This window comes from Ovis aries, chromosome 9 (genome assembly GCF_016772045.2).
Source record: "Ovis aries strain OAR_USU_Benz2616 breed Rambouillet chromosome 9, ARS-UI_Ramb_v3.0, whole genome shotgun sequence".
NCBI lineage: Eukaryota > Metazoa > Chordata > Mammalia > Artiodactyla > Bovidae > Ovis > Ovis aries.
The window spans coordinates 13113994-13130797 of NC_056062.1; the positions used below are offsets into that span (position 1 = coordinate 13113994).

Genomic DNA, 16804 nt, shown 5'->3' on the forward strand with positions numbered 1-16804 from the left:
GAAATCCCATGAACCAAGGAGCCTGGTGAGCTGCAGTCCATGGGGTTGCTAAGAGTCGGACATAATTGAGCGACTGACTTCACTTTCAATTTTCACTTTCATGCATTGGAGAAGGAAATGGCAGCCCACTCCAGTGTTCTTGCCTGGAGAATCCCAGGGATGGCGGAGCCTGGTGGGCTGCCGTCTATGGGGTCACACAGAGTCAGATACGACTGAAGCAACTTAGCAGCAGCAGCAGCAATAGTGATAGAATAGTGAGTGATGTTGAGATTCTGTTGTGTTTGGTATTCCATTCTATGACTTACTTATACAATCAGTTCAGTTCAGTTCAGTCGCTCAGTCGTGTCCGACTCCACGACCCAATGAAGAGCAGCACACCTCCCTGTCCATCACCATCTCCCAGAGGTCACTCAAACTCATGTCCATCGAGTTGGTGATGCCATCCAGCCATCTCATCTTCTGTCATCCCTTTCTCCTCCTGTCCCCAATCCCTCCCAGCGTCGGAGTCTTTCCCAATGAGTCAACTCTTCTCATGAGGTGGCCAAAGTACTGGAATTTCAGCTTTAGCATCATTCCTTCCAAAGAACACCCAGGGCTGAACTCCTTTAGAATGGACTGGTTGGATCTCCTTGCAGTCCAAGGGACTCTCAAGAGTCTTCTCCAACACCACAGTTCAAAAACATCAATTCTTCGGCACTCAGCTTTCTTCCCAGTCCAACTCTCATATCCATTCATGACCACTGGAAAACCATAGCCTTGACTAGACAGAAATTTGTTGGCAAAGTAATGTCTCTGCTTTTGAATATGCTGTCTAGGTTGGTCATAACTTTCCTTCCAAGGAGTAAGTGTCTTTTAATTTCATGGCTGCAGTCACCATCTGCAGTGATTTTGGAGCCCCCAAAAATAAAATCTGACACCGTTTCTACTGTTTCCCCATCTATTTCCCACGAACTGATGGGACCAGATGCCATGATCTTCGTTTTCTGAATGTTGAGCTTTAAGCCAACTTTTTCACTCTCCTCTTTCACTTTCATCAAGAGGCTTTTTAGCTCCTCTTCACTTTCTGCCATAAGGGTGGTGTCATCTGCATATCTGAGGTTATTGATATTTCTCCCACCAATCTTGATTCCAGCTTGCGTTTCTTCTAGCCCAGTGTTTCTCATGATGTACTCTGCATTTAAGTTAAATAAGCATGACGACAATAAACAGCCTTGACGTACTCCTTTTCCTATTTGGAACCAGTCTGTTGTTCCATGTCCAGTTCTAACTGTTGCTTCCTGACCTGCATACAGGTTTCTCAAGAGGCAGGTCAGGTGGTCTGGTATTCCCATCTCTTTCAGAATTTTCCACAGTTTATTGTGATCCACACAGTCAAAGGCTTTGGCATAGTCAATAAAGCAGAAATAGATGTTTTTCTGGAACTCTCTTGCTTTTTCCATGATCCAGTAGATGTTGGCAATTTGATCTCTGGTTCCTCTGCCTTTTCTAAAACCAGCTCGAACATCAGGAAGTTCACGGTTCACAAATTGCTGAAGCCTGGCTTGGAGAATTTTGAGCATTACCTTACTAGCATGTAAGATGAGTGCAATTGTGTGGTAGTTTGAGCATTCTTTGGCACTGCCTTTCTTTGGGATTGGAATAAAACTGATCTTTTCCAGTCCTGTGGCCACTGCTGAGTCTTCCAAATTTGCTGGCATATTGAGTGCAGCACTTTCACAGCATCATCTTCCAGGATTTGAAATAGCTCCACTGGAATTCCATCACCTCCACTAGCTTTGTTCGTAGTGATGCTTTCTAAGGCCCACTTGACTTCACATTTCAGGATGTCTGGCTCTAGGTGAGTGATCACACCGTCGTGATTATCTTGGTCGTGAAGATATTTTTTGTACAGTTCTTTTGTGTATTCTTGCCACCTCTTCTTAATATCTTCTGCTTCTGTTAGGTCCAGACCATTTCTGTCCTTTATCGAGCCCATCTTTGCATGAAATGTTCCCTTGGCATCTCTAATTTTCTTGAGGAGATCTCTAGTCTTTCCCATTCTGTTGTTTTCCTCTATTTCTTTGCATTGATCGCCAAGGAAGGCTTTCTTATCTCTTCTTGCTATTCTTTGGAACTCTGCATTCAGATGCTTATATCTTTCTTTTTCTCCTTTGCTTTTCACTTCTCTTCTTTTCACAGCTGTTTGTAAGGCCTCCCCAGACAGCCATTTTGCTTTTTTGCATTTCTTTTCCATGGGGATGGTCTTGATCCCTGTCTCCTGTACAATGTCAAGAACCTCCATCCATAGTTCATCAGGCACTCTCTCTATCAGATCTAGACCCTTAAATCTATTTCTCCCTTCCACTGTATAGTCATAAGGGATTTGATTTAGGTCATACCTGTATGGTCTAGTGGTTTTCCCGACTTTCTTCAATTTAAGTCTGAATCTGGCAATAAGGAATTCATGATCTGAGCCACAGTCACCTCCCGGTCTTGTTTTTGCTGACTGTATAGAGCTTCTCCATCTTTGGCTGCAAAGAATAAAATCAATCTGATTTCGGTGTTGACCATCTGGTGATGTTCATGTTTAGAATCTTCTCTTGTGTTGTTGGGAAAGGGTCATAACCAGCGCATTCTCTTGGCAAAATTCTATTAGCCTTTGCTCTTATACAATACATAAGTACATTTGAACAGATTCTGATTGACCCTTTGTGCTATATAAAGTGACACGCTTAAACAAATGCATATTGACAGGTATCCAACCTAAACGATTACTTCCAATTCCTCACTCCATGATCTGCTTATCATCTATGTAGCTTTACCTTTCCAAGAATGTCACAATGGGGTCATACTGGGTGCAGCCTTTTCAACTGGATTCTTTCACTTAGCCATATGCATCTAAGATTTATCCCTGTCTTTCAAGGGTTGATGTTTCATTCCTTTCCACTGTCGAGTGTTATTCCTTTGCACGTGTATAGGAGGAAAATAAATTTCCCTCTCCCCTTCCAGGTTCTTGGTTGACCCTCCTTCTCCATCATTAAACTCAAATTATCAGGAAAAGAACAGAAGTTTAATGAACATGTATACCTTTTGCATAGAGAGGAGATGCCACGGAAAACTGAGTCACTCCCTGAAATGACCAAAGACTTCACCTTAAATAGCTCTTCAGCCCCAAACAGAAGACAGACCTTGAGGGGAAGGCAGAGGCCATTTATGGCAGGTTACCATGCAAAGCATAGTAAATAAACAGATGATTGTTTGCAGACTGAAGTCCTAACTTCTTCACTGATTGAGTATTCCTTCCTTGAGATGTAATTATCCTTCTCCTAGGTTCAAAGAGGGACACCCTTACAAATGGAGATTTCCCAAATAAATGTAAATGAACCTCACAGAAGGGCAACCTCAGCCTTCCCTGGTGAGCTAGCTGCTAAGAATCTGCCTGCTAATGCGGTGGACACAGGTTCTATCCCTGAGCCAGGAGTATCCCGCATGCCTCAGAGCAGCTGAGCTCATGCACCACAACTACTGAGCCAGTGCTCTAGAGCCAGGGAGCCACAACTACTAAATACAGGCACCACAGCTACCGAAGCCCGCACACCTAGGGCCCATGCTCTGCAGCAAGAGCAGAATCAGCTCTCCACAACTAGAGAACGCCCTCTCAATGCAACGAAGACACAGCGTGGCCATAAAGAAGTGAATAAGTCTTAAAAAAAAAAATAGGGGGCAACCTCTACTCAGTTGTTTTTAAATATTATTTTAAATTTATCAAACTAAAATAACTCATGTCAAACAGACATAATTTGGGGTGGTGTGTTCTGGTCCCCTTGATATCTGTGTACACCAATTTGCTTGCACATTCATTTACTAAAGGATATCCTGATTTCTTCACGTTTGTAGCCATTGTGAATAGAACTGCTGTGCAAAATTGCATCCTCGTTTGCATTTGGACGTAAAATTTCAGAGCAACTGTCTAAATACTGAAAGCATGATTGCTGGATCCCAAGGTGAGACCTGTTGAGCTTTGGGGAAAACTGCCAGACTGTCTCTTATGGGAGCTATACATGCATTCCACCAGCAATGAGGAATGGTTCCGGTTGTTCCTTACCCTCCAGCAATTAGTATTATCTTATATTTGGAGTTTAGCAGTCCTAAGAGATGTGGTGTGATATATCATGATTTTAATTTGTAATTCCCTGATTGTACACGCTGGTGAGCCTATGTGCTATTTATTTTTAACAACTAAGAAAATTCTGACATGTGTTGCAAAGTGAGTAAAGTTTGAAGTCATACGCCAAGTGAAACAAGCTAAACAGAAATGGACAAATAATCTATGATTCCACTCCGAGCTGTCCAGGTAACTCCACCTCAAACACAAGTAGAATAAGGCTGCCAGGGGATAAGGGGAGTTGGACCTGTTGGACTTGGACAAAGGCCAGTAACCATGCATGATGATGGTGGTGGTCAGTCAGTTCAGTCGCTCAGTCGTGTCCAGCTCTGCAACCCCATGAATCGCAGCATGCTAGGTCTCCCTGTACATCACCAACTCCTGGAGTTTACCCAAACTCATGTCCATTGAGATGGTGATGCCATCTAACCATCTCATCCTCTGTAGTCCCCTTCTCCTCCAGCCTTCAATCTTTCCCAGCATCAGGGTCTTTTCAAATTAGTCAGCTCTTCGCATCAGGTGGCCAAAATATTGGGAGTTTCAGCTTCAGCATCAGTCCTTCCAATGAATACCCAGGACTGACTTCCTTTAGGACGGACTGGCTGGATCTCCTTACAGTCCAAGGGACTCTCAAGAGTCTTCTGCCACACCACAGTTCAAAAGCAGCAGTTTTTCTGCGCTCAGCATGAGACACAAGACACAGCCAGCAGTAACACGGTCTCACACAGATTTCCAGTCAGCGCCTGTCAACTTTCTACACACTCTTGGTTTCTCTCCTTTGGGTCTGAGAGCTCAAGGCCTCATGAAATTGAGGTGTTCTCCTTCTCAGAAAATGGAACCTAGCACACAGCCCCATGCCTCATTTTGCCAGCCAAGGCTATCAGCTCCTCTCACTGAAGAGCTATGTGTCACACGTGTCCTATAGAAGTCCTCAAATTAACAACGATGCCAACGAGAAGACCTAGGGTGTGGGAGGGCTGAGCTTAATGAAATTATCACCAGATGTGCCAGACTGCCAGCTGCTAAGGTGTGTGGCATCAACTTCCCACTGGCCTGACATCTTGGAGGTCATGTCCTCAAACTGCTGACAAGACACTTATGAGGGACACTCTGACAACATGATCAGCAGGTAGTGAACTGGAGGGAAAGTGGAACTAGACAGAGATAGATCCTGCAGCAAGAGCAGATTCTCTGAGTTGCTGTGCTTGGCATGTGCTATGCTTCGTTGCTCAGTCATGTCCGACTCTTTGCGACCTCATGAACTGTAGCCCTCCAGGCTCCTCTATCCATGGGGATTCTCCAGGAAAGAATACTGGAGTGGGGGATCTTCCCAACCCAGGGAAAGAACCCACGTCCCCCACATTGCAGGCAGATTCTTTTACCGTCCGAGCCTCCCCAGAAGAGAGATTGTAAATGGAACTGAGTAAAGGTCAGGTTATTTGACCAGAGTCCAAGCCCTTGGCCTATGAGAGCTCTTGAATTTTTATTTGCTTTGCTCTCACTACTGTTTCTTGACTTTCCAGGAACTTCAGAAGGGTAGGGGGTAGGGAGGGGAAAGGAGTGAATGACCAAGGAGAATTGTAGTCCTACATCTAAACTATGATCCTAAGATACTTTCAGTTATAAAAAGACATCCACCTCCAAGAACCCAACTCAGGAGATATTCAGAGTTTGAACGTCACCGAAGACATTTGCATTTGCTTCTTCCATATTGCATAATGCACCCTCCTTAATTTTCAGTCTCTACAATCTAAATTAATGGGGACATCTGCTTCTAGCAAATGCAGTCAGTGTTGTCTTGCCACCACCAGTATGCAACCATAAAACCAAAGGAAGAGAAAGAAGAGTAAAAAAGGACAACATGGTACAGCTTCCAGAAACCAGACCCTTTCCCAAATCACCCCCTTTCCACACCCATCTTGCTTCCTCCCACGTGTCTCAATCTGCTGTCATAATTCAACTGCAAATACACGTGTGTGCTCAGTCGCTTCAGTCATGTCCAACTCAGTGCGTCCCCATGGACTGTAGCCCACCAGGATACACTGTCCATGGGATTCTCCAGGCAAGAATACTGGAGTGGGTTGTCTTGCCCTCCTCCAGGCGATCTTCCTGACCTAGGGATCAAACTTTTATCCCTAGTCTTCTGTGTGTCCTAAATTGGCAGATGGGTTCTATACCACCAGAGTCACCTAGGAAGCACCCTGCTACAAATACACTTAACAGGAAATGCACTCCAGGCCTGTTTGGTCTCTCATCAATCAAAAACCACCAAGATTTGGTCAGAACTGAAAAATTCGAACAATAAAAACTTTGTAAAGACAAACTACACTCAAGGAATCTGTATGCCCCCGACCAGTTCATCCACAAACGACTCCAAAGGGGAGAGTCTAACTCTTTCTGGGGAGAGGGGTGCCCCACTCTCAGCCTGATGGTCATTAGGTCCCCCAACATGGCTTTCGCTCTAGGCCAAAGCTGTCCAGTGAAGTGTACTGTGGACTACACATTCAAGCTCCATATAAAACCTTAAATTTTCTAGTAACCACATTTAAAAACAAAAGCAGGTGAAATTAATTTTCAAATTATATTTTAATCCAGTAAACAAAAAGTATTATCATTTCAATATGTGGTCAATATGTCACAAATCATGGCTGGCGTGCAGATAACTCTGACCTTATTTTGATGACTAAATACATTCTTTTCTAAGACAAAGTGCCACTCCTAGGATGGGAAGCTAAAATGGGAACCCCTTTACCTTGGGAGTAAGCCTGTCAGGTAAAATACAAGACATCTAGTTAAATTTGGTTTTCAGTGAATAATTTTTTAGTATAAGCACATCCCAAGTATTGCAGGAGATGGACTTCTACTTAAAAAAAAGAGAGAAAAAGTTTTCATTGTTTCCCTAAAATTCAAATTTAACTGGGATTCCTGTATTTCTGTTTGGTAAATCCAGCCACCTAAAAGGCATGATTAGAACAGATTCCTTCTTTAGCTAAAAGAGAGCCCATCAGTGGTGAGTGAACACAGCTCTCTCCCATCAGGGCCAGAGTTACGATCACGAGAGGATGACGTGTCATCAGGTGGCCAGTAGAGTTCGGAAGTGCAAAGGTGTGTCTTCCTTGGCCCAGCACAGACCACAAGGTACTGGCAACCCCACAAAAGAGGAGGAGATGAAGGCAGAGGAGATGAAGGCAGAGGGAGAAAATGTGGCCAGTTCAGGAAGCAGCAGCAGGTGACGGTGCCCAGGAGGTCACAGGCCAGCATGCTGGGGAGCCTCGCAGTTCAAGGTGTGAAGCACTCTTCCCAGGGTCCAGTGGTGATCACACGTGCAGGAAGGTGCACAGCTGAGCGGTAGGGGGTCGCTGAAGCCCAGTGGCTACTCTGCTCCACCCTTGTTTCTTTTCCATGAAGTTTACAAAATATCCATATATCCTGTACTCCCATGAACCTTGTGCAAAACCTTGATCTTAATGCGGCATCTGCACCTTTCCAACCTGCTGTAGGATTTTCTTTACCAATAAAATTGTCCTTTATTTTTACTTTATGTACTAAGAACTCTCACAATGGGTGACGACAGAGAAGTATCGTGTCCAACTTATTAGATATTCCTTAGCGTCTTCCAAGTGAGAGAGGTAAAACATGCCCCCCTAATTCCTAAAATTCTTCAAAATTCCAAAACAGTAGTACCTGGTTAAAGCTAAGGGGCACAGTGGTCCCAGAACCTTGGGGAAGACGTGTTTCAGGTTGATTTAGTGTTGAGCATGTGAAAGGGTTGGAGGAATGATTCAGAGTGTCTCATACAGTAGATCAGGGTGGACCTTGAGAATCTCCAGTTTTAACCACTTCCCAGGTGATGCTAACACTGCTGGTCCAGTGATGACACTTGAGAACGACTGACTTACATAAAGAGAGAGCTTCCACAGTAATTGAAATGACGCTTTTTGAGACACTTACTCTATTCTATTCTGAGAGCTTCCTCACACAGAAAACCCAGATGCCAACCTGAAAATTAGCAGAGTAGCTCTTCCACAGCTAAGGATGTAAAGAAAAAAACTACATGGAGATGCACTAGAAGGGCAGAGATGCAGTCTAGTCAGGACTCATACTCCTGATGGGTGACCCAGAATTAGGAGGGGACATTACCAACTTGGTATCTTCCCTGGGAGGACATGCTGAGCACCTGAGCCCTGGTAATCTGAAAGAGGAAGATGAGCCCCCATAATATCTTGATTTGAAACCAGCAGAGCTATGTCTGGGAGAGAGCTGGGGGCTGTGGTAAGCCAAGACCCCATGCTTAATAAGTTAGTGCCAAACTTACTGACGCTGAATGTTGTCAGTAATGACGCTGAATGTTGGCACAGGTCACATGGGAAAGAGAATTATGTACTAATTTTAGGACACGCGCCAAAGGGGTGAGGATTTCTTGAAACTTTCTCCAGGGATGAAATCACTGATTGATGACACTTAAAAAAATCCTCCCTGTACCCAGCTGGCCCAGTGCTAGCAGGAGGCTTTTCTGACATTCCCCACTTACCCTGCTAGCACTGCTTGCCCTGCTAGTCTCTGTGTCCCCTGTGGAACAGACATATCTAGCCCAGCCACACCCACAACGCTCCTCCAAAATGGCCCCGCCCCCAAGGGCCTGGATTCCCCCACAACAGCCTCCTTTCCTACCACTCACAGTGGGTGGACTCAGCCATGACTTGCTTCCTCTCAAGGTGATTCCCACTCCAGGTCAGCTCCAGCCAGAAGTACATCTGCAACTGTTGAGGTGGCGCTCACATTCAGCTGCACTGGGGGCCAGCCAGACCCACCAGCATGCCCAAAGCAACGTGGGTACATCTAACAGGACACCACACTCAGCCTACACAGGAGACACCCTGGATTTCCTGTCTCTAGTGACCTGGGGGAACTGTTCCTTTGGGCCGCATAGGAGACACTCTACAAAAATCCACTTATTCAACATGGAGACATAGTTCAGCTACCTAATATTAATGCATAAAACAAAAAGGCAAAATAAAGAGACAAAGAATCTATGCTAAATGAACAGCTAAGACATAAACTCAGAAAAAGAACTAAACAAGATGGAGATAAATAATCTACATCAAATGACTGCAAAGTAAGGGTCATAAAGATATTTACTGGGTCTTCCCTGCTGGTTCATTTGTTAAGATTTTCCTGACAATGTAGGCAACAAGGGTTCAACCCATGGCCTAGGAACTAAGATCCCAGGCTGCGGGGCAAGTAAAGCTGCACGTCACAGCTATTGAACTCATGCACCCTAGAGCCTGTGCTCCATGACAAGAGAAGCCAGAACGATGGGAAGCCCACGCACCAAAACTAGAATGCAGCCCCCACTCTGTGCAACTAGAGAAAGCCAATGTCACAGCAAGACCCAGCGGACCCATTAAATCAATGAATAAAAGATAATTACTTCTATCAGGGGAAGCACGACAGAACGGAGTGAGAACTCCACGAAGAGGCAATAAGTATAAAAAAGAACTGATTATAATGGAAGAATACAATAACTGACATGAAAAATAGAGCAGATGAATCAACAGATTGGATGATTCAGAGGACAGATCAGTAAGCTGAAACAGAGCAGTGCCAGTGCACCGGGCTGACCCAGAGGGAGGGGCGGGGCCTCAGGATGGGGAGCACATGTGCACCCGCGGCGGATTCATGTCAATGTGCGGCAGAACCACTACTATACTGTAAAGTAATTAGCCTCCAATTAAAATAAATTTATATTTTAAAAAAAGAAATACAGAGTAGTGGAAATCACCCAATCTGAGCACCAAAAAGAAAAAAGCCAAAAAACTGAGGCTAGTTTAAGGCATTTGGTGGATAATATCAAGCCTACTAACATTCACATTATAGAAACTCAAGAAGAGAGAGAGAAAGATAATATCTGACTTGAAGAAACAATGGCTGAAACTTTCCCTATATTGTTGAAAGAAACACCTCCCAGGTCCAAGAAGCACAGAGAGTCCAACACAGGGTAAACTAAAGGAGAAACATGCCAAAACATATATTAATCAAACTAAGAAAAACTTAACAAAAAGAGAAAATATTAAAAGCAGAAAGGGAAAAGCAACAAATGGCAAGGGAATCCCCATAAGTTTAACAGCTGATCTTTCCAAAGAAACGCTGCAGGCCAGAAAGGTGTGGCATGATATACTTAAAGTTATGAAAGAGAAAAACTTACCAGCAAGATTACTCCAACAAGCTACGATCTCACTCAGATTCAAAGAACTCAGTACCTTTACAAATAAGCAAAAGTTAAGAAATTCAGCACCACCAAAGTAGCTTTACAACAAATATTAAAGGACGTTCTCTAGGCAGGAAATAGAAGAGAGTGAATAGACATGAAAAAAAACCAGAATAATAAAGTAAATAATAATAGTATCATGCATATCAATAATTACCTTAAATATAAATGGATTAAATGGTCCAACTGAAACACAGACTGGCTGAATGGAAACAAAAACAAGCCCCATATAAATGTTGTCAATAATAGATCCACCTCAGACCTAGGGACACACACAGACTAAAACTGAGGGTCTAGAAAAAGGTATTCCATGCAAACGGAAATCAAAAGAAAGCTGGAGTAGCAATTCTTGTATGAGATAAAATAGACTTTTAAATAAAGACTATTACAAGAGACAAGGAAGGACACTACATAATGATAAAGAGACCAATCCAGGAAGAAGATATTGCAATAATAATACACACGCACCCAACACAGGAGCACCTAAATACATAAGACAAATACAAACAACCGTAAAACGGGAAACTGACAGTAAGAAAACAATGCTAGGGGATTTTAACACACCACTTATACCAACGGGCAGATCATCCAAAAAGGAAATTAATATAGAAACATACGCCTTAAATCACACATTAGACTAGATGGACCTTATTGATATCCTTAGCATATTCCATCACCAGACAGCAGAATGCATTCTTTTTTCTCAAGTGCACATGAAACACTCTCTGGAATGGATCACATCTTGGGTCACAAATCAAGCCTTGGCAAATTTAAGAAACTGAAATCATAGCAAGCATCTTCTCTGATCACACTGATACATGATTAGGGATCATTTATAGGAAAATTTGTAAAAAACACAAACACATGGAGAAATCAAACAGGTCACTGAAGAAATCAAAGAGGAAATTTAAAAATACCTAAAAACAAATGGCAATGAATAAATGACAACCCAAAACTTATGTGATGCAATAAAAGCAATGCTAAGAGGAAGGTTTATAGCAATACAAGAAGCCTACCTCAAGAAATGAAAAGAACATCAAATAAACAACCTAACCTAACACCTAAAGAACCTAGAAAAAGAAGAAAAAGGGCCACAAAACCTCCAAAGTTAGCAGAAGGAAAGAAATCATAAAGATCAGAGCAGAAATAAATGGAAATGAAGGAAACACTAGCAAAGATCAATAAAACAATAAGGTACATCTTGGAAAACATAAGCAAAATTGACAAATCATTAGCCAGACTCATCAAGAAAAATAGGGAGAAGACAAATCAACTCGAAATGAAAAAGGAGATGTTACACAGACAACACAGAAAGAGAAGGCGTCATAAGAGACAATTAGAAACAACTGCATGACAGTAAAATGGACAACCTGGAACAAATGGACAGATTCTTAGAAAAGTACAATCTTCTAAGACTGAGCCAGGAAGAAATAGAAAATATGAATAAATCGAGCACCAACACCAGTCACAAGCTCTAACTATGAACAGATCAATCACAAGCGCTACTAACTGTGATCAAAAGTCTCCAACAAAGAAATGCCCAGGACTTCACAGGTGAATGCTCTCAAATGGTAGAGATGTGATAATACCTATGCTGGTCAAACTCTTCCAGAAAAATGTGGAGGGAGGAGCAGTCCCAACTCATTCTGTGAGGCCACCATCACCATGAACCAAAATGAAGCAGAAATGCCACACAGAAAAGAAAATTACAGGCTAACATCATTGATGAACATCAATGCAAAAATCCTGAGGAAAACGCTAGCAAAAACAAAACAAAACAAAACCACATGAAGAGGATCATACACCAAGTTCAAGTGGGGTTTATCCCAGGGATGCAAAGATTCTTCACTATCTGCAAATCAATCAATGTGATACACTATATTAACAAATTGAAAGATAAAAACCATATGATAAACTCAATCAATGAAGAGAAAGGTTTTGACAAAATTAAACACCAGTTTATTATTTTTAAAAAAAAACCCATAAATGGGCATGGAAGAAACCTACCTCAACATAATAAAGGTCATATAGGAAAATCTCTCAGCAAACATTATCCTCAATGGTGTCAAAATTTAAGCATTTCCTCTAAGATCAGTATCAAGACCATGGTGCCCACTCTCATTCCTATTATTCAATATAGTTTTGTAAGTCATAGACACAGCAATCAGAGAAGAAAATGAAAAAGAATGCATATTGGAAAAGAAGAAGTCCATCTCTCATTGATTGCAGATGACCTGTTTCTATTCACAGAAGACCCTAAAGATAGAACCAGAAAAGTACTAGAGCTAATCAGGGAATTTAGTAAAGCACAGGATACAAAATTAATACACAGAAATCCTTTGCATACCTATAGCACAACAAGAATAATCAGAAAGAGAAACTAAGGAAACAGTGCCATTCCCCACTGCAACAAGAAGAATAGCATAGCTAGGAATGTTGCTGCTGCTAAGTCGCTTCAGTCGTGTCCGACTCTGTGCAACCCCATAGACGGCAGCCCACCAGGCTCCCCTGTCCCTGGGATTCTCCAGGCAAGAACACTGGAGTGGGATGCCATTTCCTTCTCCAATGCATGAAAGTGGAACGTGAAAGTGAAGTCGCTCAGTCGTGCCCGACTCCTCGGGACCCCATGGACTGTAGCCTACCAGACTCCTCCGTCCATGGGATTTTCCAGGCAAGAGTACTGGAGTGGGGTGCCATTTTCTTCTCCAAAAGCTAGGAATAAACCTGCCTAAACAGACAAAACATGTGTATGCAGAAAGACAGGCTGTACGATGAAAGATAGAAAAGATGAAACAAACAGAAAGATATGCCATGTTCTTGAATTGAAAGAAATCAATGTTGTGAAAATGACTATACTACGCAAAGCAATCTGCAGATTCGATTCATCCCTATCAAACAACCAATGACATTTTTTAAAGAACTAGGACTAATAATTTTACAATTTATACCAGGGAGAAAAGACCCAGAAGGGCCAAAGCAATCTTGGAAAGAAATGTGGAACTGGAGGAATCAACCTTTCTGACTTCAGACTATACTGCCAAGACACTATGGTACAGGCACAAAAATAGAAACATAGAGCAATGGAACGAGACACAAAGCTGAGAGATAAAGCCACACTCCTATAGGCACCTTTTCTTTGACAAGAGTGGCAAGAATGTACAATGGAGAAAGGACAGAAAAGAGAGGCTCTTTAGTAACTGGTGCTGGGAAACTGGACAACTACATGTAAAAGAATGAAATTAGAACACTTCTTCACACTACACACAAAAATAATTCACAATGGATTAAAGACCAACAGTAAGGCCAGAAACTATAAAATGCTTAGAGGAAACCACAGGCAGAACACTCTTTGACATTTATTACAGCAAGATCCTCTTTGATCCACCTCCAAGAATGACTGAAATAAAAACAAAAATTTAAAAACTGGCATCTAGAGAAACTTCGAAGTATTTAAGCAGCAAAGAAAACTATCAACAAGATGAAAAGACAACCCTCAGAATAGGAGAAAATAATTGTAAATGAAGCAATTGACAAAGGATTATCTACAAAGTACACAAGGAGATCAGTGAGCCTAATATCAGAAAAAAAGCAACCAACTGAAAAGTGAGCAGAAGACATGAACAAATTTCTCCAAAGAAGACATTAAGAAGGCCACCAAACACATGAAAAGGTGCTCCACATCGCTCATTATTAAGGAAATACTAATCAAAACTACATGAGGTATCACCTCACACCAGTCAGAATGGCCATCATCAACAATTCTGCAAATAATAAATGCTGGACAGGACATGGGAGAAAAGGAACCCTCTTCCACTGTTGGTAGACATGCAAATGGATACAGCCACTATGGAGAAGGAACGTAGGTTTCTTTAAAAAGTAGGGATAAAACTACCATATGATGCAACAACCCCCTACTGGCCATATACCCTGAGAAAACCATACCTCTAAAAAGACATATGTACCCCAATGTCCACTGCAGCACTATTTAAAATAGCCAGGGCATGGACGCAACCTAATGTCTATCAAGAGAACAACGGATAAAGAAGTTGTGGAATATATACACAATGGAATATTACTCAGCCATGCAAAGGAACAAATATGAGTCAGTTTAACTGAGGTGGATGAACCTAGAAACTGTGATACAGAGTGAAGTAAGTAAGAAAGAGAAAAACAAATATAGTATATTAATGCATACACATGGAATCTTGTAAAATGGTACTGGTGAATATTTGAAGGGCAGAAACAGATACAGAGATGTAGAGGAAGGACTTGTGAACTCAGCTGGAGAAGGGGAGGGTGGGACGATCCGAGAGAGTAGCATTGAAACATCGCCACTACCATATGTAAAATAGCTAGCGACTGGGAAGTTGCTATATAACATAGGGAGCCCAGCACGGTGCTCTGTGACGACCTAGAGGGTGGGATGGCGGGAAGTGGGAGGCAGACTCACCGAAGAGTGGATAATATACTTATGGCCTATTCGTGTTGTTGTATGAGGAAAACCAACCAAACATTGTAAAGCAGTTATCCTTCAATTAAAAAATAAATAAATACAATCTGAAAACTATCATTCAACATATCCGTACTGTCATCTAAAGCTATATGGGATCATCTTCTATTCCTAGCTATTTTTCCACTATAAGTGCTTATAAATGTCATTAAAGGTTTTGAAAATATGATTTTAATAGCTACACAGTATTGCTTAATATCTCATCCTGCTGCTAAGTCGCTTCAGTCATGTCTGATTCTGTGCGACCCCATAGACGGCAGCCCCCCAGGCTCCCCTGCCCCTGGGATTCTCCAGGCAAGAACACTGGAGTGGGTTGCCATTTCCTTCTCCAATGGATGAAAGTGAAAAGTGAAGTGAAGTCACTCAGTCGTGTCCAAACCCTCAGCGATCCCGTGGACTGCAGCCTTCCAGGCTCCTCCGTCCATGGGATTTTCCAGGCAAGAGTACTGGAGTGGGGTGCCATTGCCTTCTCCGTTAATATCTCATACATAAATAATAAAATTTCAGTCTCAACATAGAAACATAATACCAAAAAAGGTTTCCCTTTTAAACTAAAGCTTCCATTTTAATTCAGTTTAATGAGAATTCCTCTGAAGATCTAAAATTCTTATGAATAGTAAATTATGTGGAGTCTTTCTTGCTTTCATCTGTTATGCCTTATTGTCATTTACTTCTAAGGACTCTCGGACTTTTGACATTTTTGCCTTAGACTGTAATTTTTGACTGAGATAAAATCTTAAATTTAGATATTAAGAATGTCAAGAAGCACTCTTCCAAGTGTGAGTCACTCAGTCATGTCCAGTTATTTGTGACCCATGGACTGTAGCCCACCAGATCCTCTGTCCACAGAATTTTCCAGGCAAGAATATTGGAGTGGGTAGCCATTCCTTTCTCAAGGGGATCTTCCTGACCCAGGGGTCAAACCCAGGTCTCCCACATTGCAGGCAGATTCTTTACCATATGAACCACCAGAGAACCCTGACCCTGATGTACACGGATGTAAAAATCCTCAAAAGAATATTAGCAAACCAAATTGAAGATACATTAAAAAGAATCATAGACTATGATCAAATAGAATTTATTTTGTGCCTGCAAGCATGATTTACTATCTGCATATCAATCACTGTGATACACAATATGAGCAAAATTAAGAATGAAATCATGTGATCTTCTCAATAATTGCAGAAAAAGCTTTCGACAAAGTGTAACATCAATTTTGATACAATCTCTCAATACAGTAGTTATACATGGAACATCCTAAAGAGTATATAAACAAGCCCACAGCTAACATCCAACTCAGTGGTAAAGAGGTGAAAGATTTTCCTAAAAGATCGGGAATAGTACAAGGATGCCCACTCTCACCAATCTTTTCAACATAGTAGTGGAAGTGTCCTACCCAGAATAACTAGGCAAGAAAAGGAAATAAAAGGCATCCTCACTGGAACAGATGAAGTTAGACTGCCACTATTTGATTATGACAGGATTTATATGAAACCCTAAAAACTCCACCAAGCAACAAGTATTAAAACTAATAAACTCAGCAATATAGCAGGATACAAACCATCAGAGACAGATCAGAACAGTCCCATATACAAATGCATCCAAAAAAAACACCTGAAATAAATTTTACCGAGGAATAGAAACAGCTGTACAGTCACGGGCTCCAAGAAATAGAGTCTAGGTTCAAATCCCACCTTACCCACTGACCTGCAGAGTGACCCAGGGCAAATCACAGAATGATATGAGGCCCCACAGATTCAACTGTAAAATGGACACAAACCCAGTATCTCTTCCCAGGCCTGTGAAACTCCAAGGAAATGCTTATTTAGGCCCGGGGGTTGGAGTGTCTCTGGGAGCCTCTCCTTCTATGAAACTCCTCTAG

General features: G+C 42.0%; 1 pseudogene; it reads left to right on the forward strand.

Moving 5' to 3' along the window:
* The first annotated feature begins 1627 nt into the window (after positions 1-1627).
* LOC121820386 (liprin-alpha-1-like) overlaps positions 1628-16804 on the forward strand; it is a 51705-nt pseudogene continuing 36528 nt past the window's right edge.